The sequence below is a fragment of the Thunnus thynnus genome, chromosome 7, assembly GCF_963924715.1.
Source record: "Thunnus thynnus chromosome 7, fThuThy2.1, whole genome shotgun sequence".
NCBI classification, from domain to species: domain Eukaryota; kingdom Metazoa; phylum Chordata; class Actinopteri; order Scombriformes; family Scombridae; genus Thunnus; species Thunnus thynnus.
In genome coordinates, this window is record NC_089523.1 from 585784 (window position 1) to 604316 (window position 18533).

The following is an 18533-nucleotide window of genomic DNA, read 5'->3' on the forward strand; positions in this document are numbered from 1 at the left end:
GTCCCTTTATTATACAGACCCAGGTAACCTCACCAGCCCAGTCATGACCAAACACAGAATGTAAAAAATAATGCCACTGCACAGTCAACTCTCCAGAAAGGTTCCCAAAGTGACATGACATCTGAGAAACTATTTTCTACCAAGGCCAGCGGTGGCTATGGGTAGGGGTGGGCTCAGCCCACCCAAACATGTGTCTTGCTCACCCAATCAGAAGTTAAGAACTTTTTTTGGAAAAATAGCACAGAAAATACCAGTACTGTGTCTAACTTCTGATTGGGTCGGCAGCCTACAGCCCGCCTCCAAAGTCATCTACTGCGCGACTCCTCTTCTCGTCATGTTCAGGCACAAACACACAGAGCTCTGAAGCAGACTCGTCCGCTGCACAGATTGTCTCCCGGAGCATGCCAACGGGGAGGAGTGTTGCTATGACAACTATGAACTCTGATGGGTCACACTGCACACACACAGGACAAGAAAAAGCAAGTAAAAACACACACATTTTCCCACTGCTCGTGAAAAACATACACTCAAACACATACACTGCTCTAACTCTTATAAGGATTGGAATAAATTAGTGTTCTAAATGTTGGTTTAGCTTTAGTTAAGTTTTTGTTTATTACGCTTATTTTTGTCAGGGATCATGTACAAAAACAGTCATCTTAGAGAGAGGAGATGCTTTGTACCAGATTTAGCTACTAGTGAATTTCTATCAGCAGTCCATTTGCATCAGCTCAAATTTATTCGATGACAGGAAAAGGACAAACTGAGATGAATGATCAATGTCTGCCAGACCCCTACCCAAAGTCCCCTCCCCTGCAGCACTGAATAGTAGTAGTAGTTTTTAAGATATAATTATGGTGACTTTTCTAGTTTACCCATTCTCTCAATCCAAGAATGCTGTGCTGCTCATAGTTTGACCTACATTACATTACATTCATTTACTTTATCAAAGACAACTTACAACACTTGCTGTGCGATGTATCTTTTTTTAAGGGTATAAACAAGCGTAATGCTGCTTCTGCCTCTAGCGATGCTGGTGCTAGCACATCAGAGACTAACATTGTCACAAGTCCTAACCCCCATATCGTCACACCATGTCATATGTAAGAAAGGAGTTTGGTGATCTTGGCCCATGAGAAATCAATAATTAATACCCTAGGCATGGATGAATTTGTTGGAATTAATCTTTTGCTTTTAAGCAAACCCACATCTACCACACTCACATTTAACCCACAGCTATAAGCTGGAGAGGCCTGAGGACACAATGGCAGGAGCTTGCATCTGATCTTCACTCTGACAACCCTCCAGTTTCCAGCTGTCATTTTGCCAGATTTGCCATCTGGCCAGGTAATCAAACCGGCAACCGTCAGACTACTAGTCTGCTTCTCTAACCTCTGGACTACCAAGCACCCAAGTTGCCCACCCATTATTTTTAGAAGCCCACCCTAATATAGCAGGCTAAAACCAGCCCTGTTCTCTACTTGCAGGTTCCTGTAAATATTCATCACAGATTTACTGAATGTAAGAATAAGTTTGCTACATAATATTTGCAGGATGTAAAAATAGGATTACGATAGGACATTTTGTGAATTCAGTAACTTAAACTTTACCAAATTATTAAAGATGATTCAAGACTATTTCCAGGAAAAACAAGATGATCAGTCGTTAATGCGAGTTCCCCAAAAACGACATATATTTATGTTCAAGTAGCAGAAGATAAAGTTAATGTAGGTTGGAGGTCAGGGTGGCTGGATGGGTGAACAAAGCATCAATCACCTAATCAAGTGTTTTTTTCTGCCTCTACCTAACCAAACCTTAATCACAGCGTTGTCAAATCATTAAACATAATTATTTACCAACAGGCACAGGCAGATGATGTATCCTGCTGATAGGGGAGATATTGGCAGATTTTAGGTTTTGAAATCAGTATTGAGAGAGGAAAAAGTCAAATCAACGCACAACATAGAACACTACCAAGAGTTCTGTGGTGGGGAAGATGAAGAAAAGAGCCCTACTTTGTATTTCTGTTTCTGAGTGCATGTTGATCATTACTGCCATAACCATTTGGTGTACTGAATTTCTCTTTATGCTGATAGAGCCATGTCTCTTATGTCACACTAAAGCAATAACAGTTGAAAACAGATGTTGTCAGATTGTTTATCTATTCACAATATCAGTATCAAAACGTTTTCTTAAAGTTTGGTGTCCATACTGAAACATCTAAATGAAAGAAAAAAGAAAGAAAAAAGTGCATTTTTAAATGTGTCTGTGCAGACAGGTTGTTCTGAGAATTCCATTAACAAAGAAACAGAAAGATGAACACAAATGTGTGAAAAAGCTCGGCCAGTGTGCTCCTGCAGACACTGGTAATGATCCTAACTGTAGCCTGCAGGCCTCTGAAGAAAAGGTGACCTGTGGTGCGCAGACAGCAGTGAATGATGAAAGTGTGAGGAAGTGAATCGGGTAAAGAGCTGTTCTCTGCTCATGTTTAGTATGCATGGCCACGCTCCTGGCTGTGGCATGGCAGCAGAGTGTTGATTCAGATCAAAGCTTGCTGCTGAGTTCAATTCAGTCACTTATTCACAACTGCAGAGCTTGCATCCTAATAGTCTCTGTGCTCTGATCTCTGCTGAAGCAAGGTTTTTCCTGGCTCAGATCGGGCCTTTGGGGGGTGATTACTCCTGACAGTAAGCATGATCAGTACAGTAAAGGCAATGAGTCTGTGTTACCTTATTCGAAAGACATCTACACATTTTCCTGTTATTTCTGACCACTTGATAAACAAAAATGTCTTTAATAAACTAAACCAGTTTTCATATCTAAGTTTATATTTTGCTTGTTCAACAGCTGTTTGATAAATTGCTATTAAACACATTTGGAGAGGATTTGAATTGCTATTTTTATTCTCAGTTCTTATCATTTGGCGCTGGTGATTTTCCTTTGGTGCTGGCTAAAACCTCTTTGAGGGGAGCCAAAATTTCCTCTATGCAGGACAAACCCTGTGAAGGATGAACACTTCTTTAGTTTCAGCTCAATGTAGTTAGCCTCGAGTGAAGTGAAGCTCATTTTTCACACCCACTTCACCCACTGTGTTTGCTCTTTTTGTTTTGACAGAATCACTCTGAGTTGCTCTTATTGATAAGCTGTCTGAGGAAAATTATTGTATGAATATGTATAAATTCCTGTGTGAACTTGCGAAAGATTAAAATGTTTAGTGATAGTCATAGAAATCATGTTTGTGTGTCTAAACAGTATGTCCCTGTGTGAATGAGAAAGAAACAACATCTGTTTATTCTGAGACATATCCTGCCATGTCTATTTGGGTATAATCATGCATACAGTAGTCACAACAACTCCTAGACGTTGGCATGAAACAGATTAAGAAGTATTTGCCCCACTGCTCAGAGCTCACTCCTCTACAGCAGCTAGTATGCCTGTATCGAGTGTGAATGTGCCATGCTCTGAGCATTAAATAAAAATGTGACAATACTGTATCGAGAGTTGTCTCTTTTCTTTGAAGTCAAGTTCAAGGGAAAATTGCCATGACAATTTGGCTCATCCAGGATGCTAATCTCATTCACTCCTTTAACTATTCTCCAAACAGTTCAAATCTGCGCAGCTGGTGAAGTCGCCTAAGACCCAGGAAGTCAACCTGCTCTGGGGAAGGCTCGTAAATGACTCCCAGGGTGAGAAGAGACTGCCTGTGATGATTATAAACAACTGAAATTAAATAAGGATACAGTATTGGATACCAAAAAAGAGGTCTGAAAGACAAAGACATTCCATTAGGGGTGACAGCCCGTTAACATAATTCATAAGGAATGAATGAATAATGTCAATTGAATGTCTGACTGAGTGATTAAGAACCCAAACTGAAATCAAGAAACTGAAAGGGTGAGATTGTTTGGGTTGTACACAATAAAATGGATAATGGTCAAAGTAAAGAAGTTCCCTAAGTTGTGGATGTGCGAAAATAATGAGTGATAAACATGGACCAGTGACTTGTAGGCTGTTACAGTTGTGGATTAAACATTGTGGGGTCCCTGAAAACAGCAGTTTCAGTTTGAGTCAGTCTGAAAATTACAGAAAGGACTTGAAGAATGTTGAACGGGAAAAAGGGAAAAAGAAAGCAAGGGTGGATTGGATGGCATTTTTTGCTGTGGAAAAATTAGGAAGAATATAGAGACAGACATTTGCAACTGCTTGTACTGCAAGCTCAGGCTAACTTCACACTATTTGATATTGGGTTTTTTTTATTTTTTTAATGCCATGCCATTGACGTGAAAGTCAATGGAGAGCAACTGCAAGGAGAATGGATAGGTCACTAGCATGTCTCAGTCAAGCCAACTCTATTTTTATCTATATAGTCCAATATCACAAATCACAAATTAGCCTCAGTGGGCTTTACAGTCTGTACAGCAATACATCCTCTATCCTTGGACCCTGGATTCAAAAAAGGAAAATTAACAGGGAAAAATGGAAGAAACCTCAGAGAGAGCAACAGAGTGGAGATCCATCTGCCAGGACAGACAGACAGGTAATAGACGTTATGTATACAGAACAGTGTACACATCCTTGTCTTCTGCTATAAATGTAAAAAGAATAATGGTTTTATTTTATGAGATACAAACAAACCAGGTGATAGTTCTGGAAGTAATTAGACTGGTTAGCTGGATAATATGTGTATACTGTGCAAAATATATGTTAGCAAGTTAAGGTAAGCTATTGCTAGTCAGTCGACTAACACACTAAGTACTGTACCGTCTCAAATAAAAGCCTGTATTCAAATAATAGTCGAGTCTCCAGTAATGATAAGCACAAACAAATAAAGGCCAGGCAGAAAACATTTAGAGGATGTGAAATGATCTGTCATCTGGCACACATGGTTGATTCAGTATAATGTACATCACCACAGTAGTCCATCAGTACAACAGTCATGTCTTACTCACCTCTCTGCTGCCTCCCTTTCACTATTTAACACCAAGAATGTTTTTATTCCCATTCCCTTTCCAACTCTTCTAATGCATCTTCTTTCTGTGACCATTAATACCATTAATGAAACTCAAGACATCCTGCATCTGTTTCAAATTAAAAGCCTACCTGCAAAGGGATTATGACCTTTAAGTTGCTGGGAGGCTTTTAATATGAAACATCTCTGTAGGAAGTGTTGAGTTTCGTTGCAGTAGCTTAACATCAATAGAAAAAATCAAAGGAATAAAGATTGAAAATAATTAGTGAACGAAAACTGTTTCTGTTTGAGAAGAGACCCAGGAAGCAGCAGAGTGATGCTGTTGTACTTATGGAATGTTGCTGTGGAAATTTACATCATGTTGATTTTATCAAGACAACAGGTAAACATGGAGGAGGTGCTGAGCTTGAATCAACAACCGGAGCAGACCAAGGAGCCACCACACTAAAATATGATGAAACACACTTATCTCTGATATAAGCCTGTTTCATATTAGCCTGGTTCTTTCTACAGTTGAGGTAAGTGAAGGCCTCAGCCACTCTCAGAATTTATGGTATTATATTGGTGATTGCACTGTGCATGTTGTAGTACTGCTGATTTCATTAATAACCAATAATAATAACAATAATTATCACTCTTAAAACTGATTTATATATTTTCGTGAAATTGCAGCAGTTGTTTCCTTTTCTTGTGTTGCTCTGATGACAGATTATGGGGATCCAAATAAATAAAATTTAAGGCAAAACACCACAAAATGGGCTAATCTAGCTGAAAATTTTCAAGATATCATGTAACTTGTTTCAATGACTGTACTTACTCATACAGACATATAGTCATTCAAAACAAACAATCAAATTCATCCAAGTTTCGACCTAAACATCGAGATGTTGTTTGACCAAATCAGTGCTTACTGGGAATGATTGACTCATCTTCATTAGTGGCTATCAGACATTAGGCAAGGTGCAATAGTCCTTCTCTTCAGGGTGTGTCATCCATAGCTAGCTATGGACAAGGCTTAAAGTGCTGACAGGAAGTGATTGTAAGCTTGTGCGTCAAGTGTCTGTGATAGTAAGATGCTCAGAGGACTCAGGACGAACCAGGTCAGACTGTTTTCATGTCCCTCTGCTGTACACAAAGCAGAGCATTAAGAACACTCCCCAGTGGAACAAAAGCAGACTAGTATGTGTTGAGGCTTGACTAGCCAACAGCTACTCTGACACGTGATGGACAGGTGTTACTAGCTGTATGCTGACATGTGTCACATGGATTTACAACAAACACACACAGACACGTGCACGCACACACACACTCACACACACATTCACACACACACAGAGTGAGAAACCAAGCTTAATTCAGTATGCATGTCCAGTCCAGTCAGCCTCTCAGGGTTAAATATTCACACCACATACCTCAGAGGACTGAGCCAACATTCAGTGTTCCCTCTGCAGCACTCAGTCAACTTCACAGCGGGCTCTAGGCCTGCCTATCACACAGCCTGCACTGAGAGATAAACATTCTGCAGAGCGCCAGTGCAGTTCACCCCAGAGTCCATGTGGTCTACTGTTTAACTCCTGACACTTTGTCTTTTTCTAATCCTGACATTGCTGTTGACTGTAAGACGATTTGAGATAAAACGATACACATAGATGTCCTGAGTGTATTCTAACAATGTTTTGATGATTGAGTGGGACTATTTTCTGTTTTATAAAGGCCCATGTTGGGGTTGCAGTCCCATGGTGATGTCCTGGTGCCATGATTTCATATCATGGTATCAGATATCAGTGCGGTAGATCGTCCTGTCAGTCTGTCAGGCAAATGTTAGCTAAAATGGAGAGCTGTATAGGAGTAATCATTACACATCAACAGTCAAGACCGTCTTCCCAATTGAACCTACAAGATCAGTCGTTTGTTCAAAAGCAAAATATATGTTTACATTCAACTGACAAGGACCTCCTGTGGTGAAATATGACAGTTGTCTGTCAGGAGCAGATGTATGGGTCAACAAATCACGTGACTTTGACTCTGAAGAACACTGTTCCTGACAATCACTGATTCCCAAAGCCCAAGATGTCACACTCAAATGTCTTGTTTTGTCCCGACCAACAGTCAACTACACAAAGATATTCAGTTTACTGTCATAGAGGACTAAAGAAACCAGCAAATATTCACATTGAAAAAACTGGAATCAGAGAATTTGGACATTTTTTCTTAAATCCTTCAGTGTAAGTCAGACATAAAATACTTAGAACTCTGCCACTCTGCTTGGTTAAAACTTTAAAATCATTTATCTCACTACCTTACATCATGATCCAGGCAACACTATGCCTGAAACCAAATTCCTCTCACTTGGAGAAAAAAAAAAAAAACACTTTCTCCAATCCGTTTGGCCTCTGTCTCTGCTCTGCATAATTCATGCCCTGGTACTAATACAATCACGTTTGGTGGCTTAGCAGAGCATTTTGAAGAGAGAGGCCAGCCCAGCCAGGCTGACTGTCTGTCAGTCCTGCTCTCCTGCTCTGCTGGGAGCCTCTCAGTTGCTAAGTGGCTGTTTTAACATCCACGACAAGCTGGAGAGCTGGGATGCACCGCGGCACCATGTCAATATTCATGCAGCGCTGAGTGAGCTGACATTTACAATGTGATGAAACATAAAAGCACTGTAGAGTGATGCTCGCACTCTGGGATTGCACGCATGCTGATACACAGCAGAGTACACAGACATAACCCTGACCTCATTCCTCACACCATTTCTACATCCATCCTGCACAAACAGTATTTTCTTCAATTTCATACACTCAAAGCATAGTAATAGACACCTCTCATACACACACACACACACACAAGCACACACAGAGCTGAAAATCTCATTGGGTACAGGCCCACATCAGAAGGGTACGCAGGTCAGAGGCCACAGCTGCTCTTATCACACAGCCACAAGCCGCCCTCCTTTGGCACATTGTAAGCCTCCAGAATGGATTGGAAACAGCTTCTATGAAGTGAGGTGAGGGCCCACCACTGGCTGTTTGCTACAATTTGGGGCCAATTTTTCATGTTTCTTAAATATCTCATTTATATGCTCAGCCCCTCTCCCTCCAACAGGCCTAATCTGTCACCATCAGCCAGGAGGCAGCAGGAGTTTCTCAGTTAGTCATCTTCTTCTTCCTGCTGGCTGGCCCTCCTCCTGTTAGACCTGATCCTCCCTGTTTTCTCTCTCTCAGCCTCCCCTGACAGTTCTGTAGAACAGCGAAGCATCATGCAAGGGCAAGAAAGTATCTCATGCACAGTGACACAGAGAGAGGAGAGTCAACAGGATAGAGAAAGTGTGAGTGAGACTGCCAGAGGGAGTGAGGGTGGGAGATAAGAGGAGAGGCAGGGGAAGATAGAGAGGACATAAGCAGGGTTCTCCTGCCTATCTGAAGCTAAAGTGTTTATTCTGACCACCTAAAAAGCTGAGGTAAAAAAAAACAAAAAACACTTTGAGTAGTTCCAGATAGAAATGTAAAACAGAATCAAAAGCACTATTAGCATGCTGATAATGCCAGTAAACTGTATCAGGCTGTGTCTTGATACTAAATACTTTCTCGGAACGGACTGAAATGTATCTGTAAAATTAAGTAATGATTGAATGAATTTTTGCTGTTTTCCTACCTGGACTTCAGTAAATTTGGTCCAGACCAAAGAAATATTGAAAGTATCATTTTTTTTTAATTAATTCTTGGTCTGACTCTTAGTCTAGTTTCCTTGATCTTTGATCAGATATCTTACTAACTAACTAAGATATTGAAAAAAGTTCTGTGCTGAAACTCAGGTGGTACAAGTATCTGAAAATTTGAAGAGAGCCAAGCTCCTTAGTTAAAACTATATTCATCAGACCTTTGCAATAAGGTAGTCTACTTAAGCAATGCATTGCTCACTAATATATCATCTGTATGCTGTGCATTATTGTCAATCCACAATCTTTACTGTGCAGAGCCTGTGGGGAGTGACGAGGTTTGCACCTCAACGTAATAAAAACATACTCTATACATACACTGTATTTACATGATTCTGTTTGAATCTAAAACCTCTTTATATTCCTAAAATGAAGGTACTAAATATAAGAGGTATTGTGTTGTCATGAGTATCAAAACATTTGAAACAATGTGCAACCCCAGTCAACACTTCTGTAGCTATTTTTAGGCCCTGTCGTAGTGGAAATGATGCTTTAAACTTCATGTAGTATAAATAATATATAATAAATAAAATAATAAATAATACTGTATCCATAAAGCCATCTGTCCATAAAGCACTGTTATTTACCAAGCAGCAACCTCTGGGGCTATAAAATGAAGTCAATGCCGAAGTGCCAAAAACAGCAGTTCCTTGAATGGCCACTTAAGGCTCCAAAAGCGAGTCATTCCAGATAGACCCCCATGTTAAAATGCCCAATTTTACAGCAGAAATAAACATGTTTACAGCCTGGTACAAAAAACGGTTTTGGTCTCTGTAGCTAATTTCTCCTTTCATGACAAATGTACGGGGGGTGAATTTTTTTATAACTCACCTGTTTAAATTTTGTTAAGCCATAAAGTTATGCATAATGAAGGACATGGCTGCTTTGAGTGACAGGTCCGCCAGCCGCTAGGTGGCTTGTTTCAGCCATTCGGCCCGCCTCTTTGCCCATTTTTGATTGGCTGGGAGAACGGGTGACGTCACAGTAACTATGTCCATATTTTTATACAGTCTATGTTATTTACACAGTTTGCATTAATAGTAATGCCCCTTTAGACACACCTTCAGGCAAGTCACATGATCCCTTAAACAATGTATAATGATTACCCCAGAGGTGTTATAAGAACATGAGACACTTCCACTTTACCTCTGAGAGACAACAGTCACCATGAATCTGTCTGTATAAGGAAATCACAAACCCTTTATCACAAATGATAAATCATGTTTCAGGTGAGGACAGAGTGACAGTGAGGATGTGCCTGACCGTTGAAGCCCTGTGGATCTGTGGTTGAGTGGGATGGCAATCAGACTGTAGATTAGACACAATCTAATCTACAGTCTGATTCTGTCAGAGCAGTGGAGCTGCTCTGACAGAAAGAACCAACAGAACCTGCAGGCAGGAACAACAACAGACTATACACAGGCCAAGCTTATCTCTCCATTCTTTAACATTTTCTAATTAGCAACAGTGTAAAAACTGATTAAAAATGAAAAAGGCACCAGATAATGTATGTGTATTGTGTATGATTCATTAGGTGGAACAGTGATATACTCTGCCGGAGAAACCTTTAAATTTATATCTGCCTATACTGTAGGTTACCAGGCAATAACTTTAATAAGACAAGCATTAATGAGCAGGACAAAACGCATAAGGGCTGTGATATGCATGAAAAGACCTAGTTTGTTCAATTGTGCTGTCCGACCACATTGGAGGACAAATGTGTTTATAGCTGTTCCAAATGGCTACACTTGAAGCTGGACTGAAAAGCCGACTGTCATAGAGAGAGGGGAGATGTGATAATCATTTAAATACGGCAATAACAGCGCACACTGTCACAGTGTGTTGCACTCAGTTGTTCACCTGGAAAAATAATTATGTAAAGAATCAAGAGAGCCAGAGAAAGAAGTTGAATGTGGTGTTGTCTGTTTGAGAAAGCTAAAAAATCGGCAGACACAGTTCCCTCAATTCCCACGCTGGAAAGGTGTGTAAGAATTTTACTATTCTAAGAGGCTTACCGGGGAATTTCATGGCAATCTTCCATGATAGATTAAATACAGGATATTATAAGTGAAAGCTGACATTTTAGCTTCGAGAGTGGCACATAAGGGAAGTTCACTCGTGTCGTGGATGGATGGATGGATGGATGGATGGATGGTTGGATAGATAGATGTGGGAGATTCGTGTGTTACACTTACGCACAGATGAGTCTGGATTCATACAATCATCAGTGGTATCAATGGTGTGTCGATCAAAGCTGAGTTTATTGTCTAAAGTGAGTCCAAGATATTTGAAGTTGCTGACCTGCACTACTGTCTTGCTGTGAATGGAGGTGGGGTTCCGGTGTGGGGAGTGTTAATGATGTGATGATATGCTAATGACCTGTTCATTTGTTTTGTCCACGTTCAGTTGGAGGTAGTCCCATCACAGTATGTGTAGTTTGTGGTGATTAGCCAGACTTCTACCATGCCTTCAGTGGATGTGGGCTGTCAGTGCCAGTTAGCAGCAGCATGCTGGGAAACACACCAACATAATAAACACTGATGTGATCAGATCACATCTGTGCCTGCTGATAAACTGTGTGAAAACTAGCAGGAGAGGGGAGTCAACATAAGTACTCGACAACACAGGAATGTAAAGCATCTAAAAAGGACAGTTGCAGGCTTCCATGGACGCTGTCATCTATCTGAATTGTGCTTTTGATGATTAACAGAGGTGCTACTTAAATTCTCTTGGTTTGGTGGTGTTTTTCTGTTTCCTGGACTTTTGATTTCATCATGTATTCTCTGTTAATTCTCAGTTGCTTCATTTTGCTTTAGAAGTCACATGAAAACTTTAAGCGTGAAGCTTTGGGAGTTCCACAATCACATGGGAACGCAGGAGCAAGACAAACAGCAACATGCGGGCACCACAACAGAATAAGACTGAATACCAGATGGTAAACTGGCCACTCTACCAGTCCCTTGAAAGAACTACTGTCCTACATGAACAACAAAACATCTACTACATCAGTAAACTGGCATACAGAGAGTGGATGTAATGTGTGGAGGAGCCAGCAATCTGCAGGTATAACGACAAAAATGCCAAATATTTATAGGTTATGGCCAATATGAGACAAACACTGAGAAGCCCACCCGAACTGCTGGATTTGCACAAAGTCGGACTCATTCTGGTTTTGATTTAGATTTTTGTGATGAATTTCAATACGTGTTCTTTTTCAATGCATTTTCTACAAACACAAAAACACTGTCATATGCAATTATTCTACCTTACATCATTTACACAAACACACTACTTGAGAACAGTTATTATGTGACTACACAATATATGAAGAGTAAGTAGCTTATATTGGGTATCAAGGCTCAGACTTTGGCCCTCCCCTCAAGGTCAACAAAGTGGAGAATGAGTGATAACTGATAATAAATATCTGCCTCAAGGGGCACTACTTATTATTTATTAAGAGTTTAACACTCAAAACTCTGCTATGACAGTGTGGGTGTGGGTGTAGTTTGATAAGATTTGATTGATATTACCCTAGCAACATAAGCGAACAACCCCACAGCTGACATCATGTTTTCATTCAAATATCGCTAAATCCTGATTAATGCATGTAAATATCACCTTTGTCCGACTGAGCCCTACCAGCAAGAAGAGCACAGAGAAAATCACAATGTAATGTGATGTAAAATAACCAAACCTTTACAGCCTGTCATACCTAGTGAGTAGTGTTTGAGCTGAACTCTGGTAGTGTTGCATGATTTAACAAGCATACCTTCCTTTTTCAACTGAGCTCAGTGTATGGGTAGAAGCATAGAGCTTGGAACATACTGCAGTCATGTACCTACTTCATCAAGCCTGTTCTATGTTTTTGTTCTCATTACTTCTACATACTTGTTTTGTTGGCACCACAGTTTGTTGCCTGTAATGTCATTTCACATTCTTTTATATAATTCCAACTGACCTACTTGCTAGCCTTTCTGTTGCCCTTGAATTTAGTTTACTGCATGTGTATTGTTAAAACTGAATTTGAGTTGTGGACAAAACATTTTTGGTCACACTGATGGTTTTGTTGTTGTCACAGATGACAGAGGTACAACAACAAAACAGAAACAACTTGCAGTGTACAGACATTTCCAGCAGCTACAGCAGCGATTAGTGACAGTAAATTTGTGAGAGGCAGACAGAGAAAGAAAAAGAGGGAGAAAGAGAGGAGGAGGACAGGAACTTTTCCTGCAGTGTTGTTCAACTGCCTGTCAGACGCACAGAGCCCATGGTTACCGTCAGGCTGCATATGTGTATTTGTGTGTGTGTGTGTGTGTGTGTGTGTAATTGTGCTAAAAAGAGCGGGCATATGTGTATGCGTGTGCATGTGTGTGTGTGTGCGGGCGCATGTGTGTGTAATTGTGCTGAAAGGAGCGGGAGGGAGCAATAGAGGGGGCAGTGAAATGTTAATGAGGGCAGTGGGATGTGAACAAACAGCTTCCAGCCTGATGAATCCATTCAGACAAAGACAGAGACACAGAGAGAGGGCTGCTGCAGGAGGAACTTCAGGGGTCAGACACTCAAATTTGAATATAAATGGACATGGATGACCCAGCAGCTTAGTTTTGTGTGTTTGTGAGTGTAAGTGTGTGTGGTTCCCTGACGGTGATTCTAGCACTTCTTACATATGCTTATTCTTATTCTGCTTATTCTAGGCATTTATAGTGTTTCAGTCGGTTGTACACATGAAAAGTGACAGAAATAGCTGTGTAAAGTGTGAATACTTGAGAGGGAAGTTCAAACCCCACCACCATTGTCACCTCCACACACCTGACTAATTGGTGAGTGTGATTGTTGAATTGTCAGTTTTGGAAAGTTACAAAAATTGTCAAATTGCCCAAATTCTAACATCAGAAAGATGTGGTGGGGGGGGGTCTCTGAAGCTGTTCAACCATCAGATTTTTTTTCATGATGAAGTTTGATAAAGTTGAATTTATTATTGTTTATACCAAAAGACAAATAAAAGTCTCCACCCATACCCACCAAAAAGATCTTATGAATGCACATAAATAACAACCATGCTAGAAATGATCTTGATTAAAATTTAAAAAAAAAACTAAACCCTACAACAAAATATGCACATATGAATAAATGTGCATTAGGGCAGTCACTTTTTATTTGATATTCAAACTTGTTCAAACATGGGGGAAAATTAAATATTTGACCTGTAATTACCTGTTCGAATACAAAATTTACAGTCTATTAATGTTTGAAGAGGATGGGGCTGGTCCATGGCAGGTCCAGCCAGAGGGTGTTCTTAAAATGGACCTATTCCATGCTCTTTGACCTATCAGTCAACTAAGCTAAAAAATAACAAGACTAGGTCAAACCTAGCATATGGCTGGACCATATATGGTAAATGTGCAAAATTGTGGCAAGTGTATTATAGGGTTAGTCAGTGGCAGTGTCTATAATGTGAATTCCTGCATATGAAGGGAGTGAGCGAGTCAGTGAGTGAGTGCCTGAGTGAGTGGGGAAGTTACATCGTTGGTCGGCCGGCCGAGTGTTGAGTTTCCCCATTGGCTGTTGCTCTTTCAAAATTAATCGGCGCAAGATGATGGAAGCGGCAGACAGCAGCGCAATGCAGAGTGACTTTGTTTCCTTCTCCGAGCTCTGACACTCTCAATTGCGGTGTTAAATGCAGCAAAGTCAGCTAAACTGAAAAATTTATTTGACGTGTACTCATGTCTCATCTGCTAACATGGAGGGGGCAGGATTTATGACCTATACTGCAGCCAGCCACCAGGGGTTGATCAAGATATTTTGGCCTCACATTTCGGGAGCTGTCATGATGTCCATATTTATATACAATCAATACTTTATATCCGTGCCGTGACGTCTTTCAGAGCACACAAACACTGTTAAACACACCTGTCACCGGCCCAGCAAACCTGAAACAATCTAGCTACACTTTTTTTATACAGTCTATGGACTACACATTGCTTGGCACAGCTATGCTAACAATGTAAGCCATACTAACTAGCTGCTAGCTGCCGTGCTAGTAAAATGGATCCGTCGCGTCTCTTTGTATCTGCGGGTAGGTGATGGGTGCTCCCATCAGGGTTGGAGCCTCCTTGTGACATGCTTCGGTTGGTAAATGTGTGTTTTAAAACAGGTCTACGCTCTTTCAGTCCAGCACCCCAGTACACCACACTGCTGTAAACGCCCCCTGAGAACGTAATAGAAACTATTTGTGCTGATTCATTTTGAAAGAGTAACGGCCAATGTGGAAACTCCAACACTGGGCCAGCCAACCAATGGTGTAACTTCATCACTCAGTCAGTGAGCCAGTGAGTTCGTGATGAACAGACATTCAGGGTTATGGGGCTGGTCCATGGCAGGTCCAGCCAAAAATGGAGGACGGTAGCGAGCAAAGCCATGACGATCAGATAATCAGGACACCGAAGTGTCTGAAAAACAGCGTGTGGAACTATTTTGGGGGCTTCATCATGGATGGCAAAAGTACCAACAAAGATAAGGCTGTTTGCCAATTGTGTAAAAAGCAGCTTCTTACTCTACAACGACAACAAATCTGAGGACTCACCAGCTGGCCTCCCACCCAAGTGAGGCAGTGGAGGAAAAAGTGCTTCAAGTTAACAATGACTTTTTAAATATTAACCATAACCACCATCTTTCTTGAACCTTAACCAAGTGAAAAAAAAGTAATCTGAGCAGCATTGCGTTTCCCACAAAACAGCTTCAAATGCAATTTAGATCAACATGAATATAATGTAGGATACAGGCTGCAATGGTAAGGTAAAGTCAGAGCTTTGTAGAACTCGTTGAATCAATTCCTGATTATAACAACAAAATATTCTGTATGTTACTACTCTGGCGGGGTTAACTGGATTAATTATCTGGTCTTGATCCAAGAGTCTTTAATACATTTTACTCATGAAAAAGAACATTTCACAATAGATAAGAATTTAAAGCAAGTTTAGAGCTGAGCTCACTATCCTTTACATCCTGTCAGGGTTTAGCAGGTGTTTAGAATTCACCCCTTTAAGCTGTGGCTCCTCTTTCTCTACAATTAAAGATAAAGTCTCTTATTCTTTACAGGCTTTGATTCCTCTGTGTTCACTTGTCAGGTCTTTCATAAAAACAGCCACACACACACACACACACACACACACACACACACACACACACACACACACAAACTCTAACTTCTCTCTCTCCTATCAGAAACAAAGAGATGATAATGTCCACACTTTTTCAAATACTCTCCGTATGAAATATTACTATCTGAAGGTGCAGTGAGACTGAAATGTCAACAGCTTAGAGAAACCGTCCGTCTCTATGGCCTGTCATTGAAGCCAACCTCCCCACACGATTTTCATTTTCATGTCCTTCAATGTACACCAGCCCTTATCTCTTTTCCCCAAACACATTAGAAACTGCCAAAGCACTGAAAGAAATGGATGAATATAAATAGAAAATCCCTTTTTCTCCTGGTCAGAGGTCAGGGGCAGATACAGAAGAGAGATACAGCCAGAGCTGCTTAGGATTCATTGTCCTTTTGAGAACACTTATGTAGAGTGCAGACTTGAACGTGGGTCCTCCTCTTGAAGAAGGCTCTCTGTAGATCGGATCATTGTGCTAATATCACAAAAAGCACACTGGCCTGTAATTAGAGCTGAATAAACCAGAATTTGGAAAATCCTTCAAATTCTTATATTTTACAACTGATCTGCACATGTAGGTGCTTGTAATTGCAGGCAGAGCAGAAATGTTGCCAGTTTCTCTGTCCTCCACTTGCACCAACTTGATTTTTCAGTAACCCTGGTGTGATAAAACACTAGTGCAGTGCCTGTTCAAAATCTGTTTGGAACAGGGTGATTACTTATGATTTCTTGAGAACTGCATATGTATGTATCACTTGACAAACATATCAGTTAAAACAATAAGGAATCAATAAATTAAATGGTTTAAATCCAGACAGAAACTTCACCAGTGAGACTAAACTGAGGTTGCAACTGAGGTTGTAAGAAGTTTACAGTCTTCCATTGGTTGATTCTGATGCCAATCAAACATGTCTGTGCTCCTATTGGCTAGTTTTACTGCCTCCGCCTCTGTTTTTTTTCTCCTGTGTATGCTCGTTCTTCTCTCTTGGGCAGTGTAACTGAGTGGAGCGCATGCCTTTGTCCCGCTCAGCAAGTTAGAGCCCAGAGGCCCCGCCCTGCTGTGATGTGACAGTCTTAATATCAAACAGCCCCCACTGCACTCAGACACAGAGTTGAGCGGCTCGCTTGTTCACTTGTTTATTCAAAGTTTATCAATATTAAACCTGTTGCATGTCCAAATTGCACCAAATTTGACACTGCACGTCCTTGTGTCCCCTGCAATAGACCTGCCAAGTGTGAAGTAGATTGGATGAACGGTTCTCGAAATATGCAAAGGACACACATACTTACATACATACAGAGATTCCTTCCTTTAGAAGACAGATGTGTCTGTGACTCCCACTACATATAATGGTTTATGAAAAGAAGATCACTAACTCTTTAAATCATAATGAAAAGATGAATCCAGTGGTCTTGTAAGCATAAATACAATAATGCCACTGTGAGCAGTTAGAACCACCTGAGTGTCATCACTTGTTTAGCACTGAGTACTGGAACTGAATTGCACTGAAAGCTGGCAGTTAATCATTAGCCCATTTCCTGTGCAAGAACAAGCACTGGGTGCCACTAGTATTAATATTAGGACAAGGGGTGGACACTTCATGTAATGTTTATTGACACTAAAAACAAAGCAGTTTGACTTCTCGAGTCTAAAGAATGAGAATGTGTGTGAGCAACTGAGGGAGAGCATGAGCGACAGGCGATGAAGAGAACAAAACCAGTGAACAAGAGTGAAAAAAGTGAATTTGCTGATTGTTTCATCACGATTCCTTAACGAGAGAAATAAATCACCATCAAAGACACAGCAGATTGTCTTCTTTGGCAACAGACGTTCTAGAGTTTTTAGTCTCCTCTGCATCCATTCAAACATCAGTTAGACAACATGAGATATAAAGAGCAACACAATGACTTACTGTTGTTTTCTTGTTTGTGAAAATACTCGTAATCATCGCCATATTCACAGTTCCTTAGATGCAGATTCCTGAGTCTAGTGTCTGGGATAATTTGTTTGAAAGGAGCATTATTCTTAGATTAAGATTCTTAGATTAGATTTAGATTTATTGATTAAAATCCAAATATTTAGGCAAAGTTCTTGTACGGCAGCTTATGTTTAACATGTTAGAATTCTAAATCTTATCTTTTGTTAAATGGAAAAAAGGTTTAGTAGAAAAACATGTTTACAATGTTTCTCAAAGTACTGACAAGAGTATTGTTTTGGCAGCAGCACAGAAACTCAGGTATTGTATACGCACAGTATAGAAACATTTCAAACCATATCCAGCCCTAGTAAAAAGGCAGCACTGTCTTTTAAAATAGTAACTGTCATTAAATGATTTTGCCTGGACAAAAAAAATCCCTTTCTTTCCTGCTCTCCTCTAATTCATCCCACTTCCTTTCCTTCCATATGGTCATCCCTCAGTTTTCAACCAATCCACTCTCCAAAACCTTTGAGTAAATAGACAGCAGGGAAATCAGGTAAGTGTGCTGCTTCTGGAACTTTATGACTTGTGTGTGTGTGTGTGTGTGTGTGTGTGTGTGTGTGTGTGTGTGTGTGTGTGTGTGTGTGTGTGAGTGAGTGAGTGTTGGGGGGTTATAAAGGTTGAAATGAGACCCATTTCTCAGCAGAGCCTGTAGGCCCTCCATACAGGATGTAATTTAAGCTGTTTCACTCTGCTCAATTCTGTTT

The 18533-nt window shown here is 40.5% G+C and overlaps 1 protein-coding gene and 1 long non-coding RNA gene across 5 annotated transcripts in view; one reads left to right on the forward strand and one right to left on the reverse strand.

Annotated features, from left to right (window-relative positions):
* Window positions 1-18533, reverse strand: part of fat3a (FAT atypical cadherin 3a) — a 238875-nt gene that overhangs the window by 194668 nt on the left and 25674 nt on the right. The window lies entirely within an intron of this gene.
* Window positions 1929-18419, forward strand: LOC137186679 (uncharacterized). The gene is made up of 3 exons (XR_010929063.1): window positions 1929-4537; window positions 5345-5487; window positions 18267-18419. It is a non-coding gene; the product is annotated as an uncharacterized lncRNA (long non-coding RNA).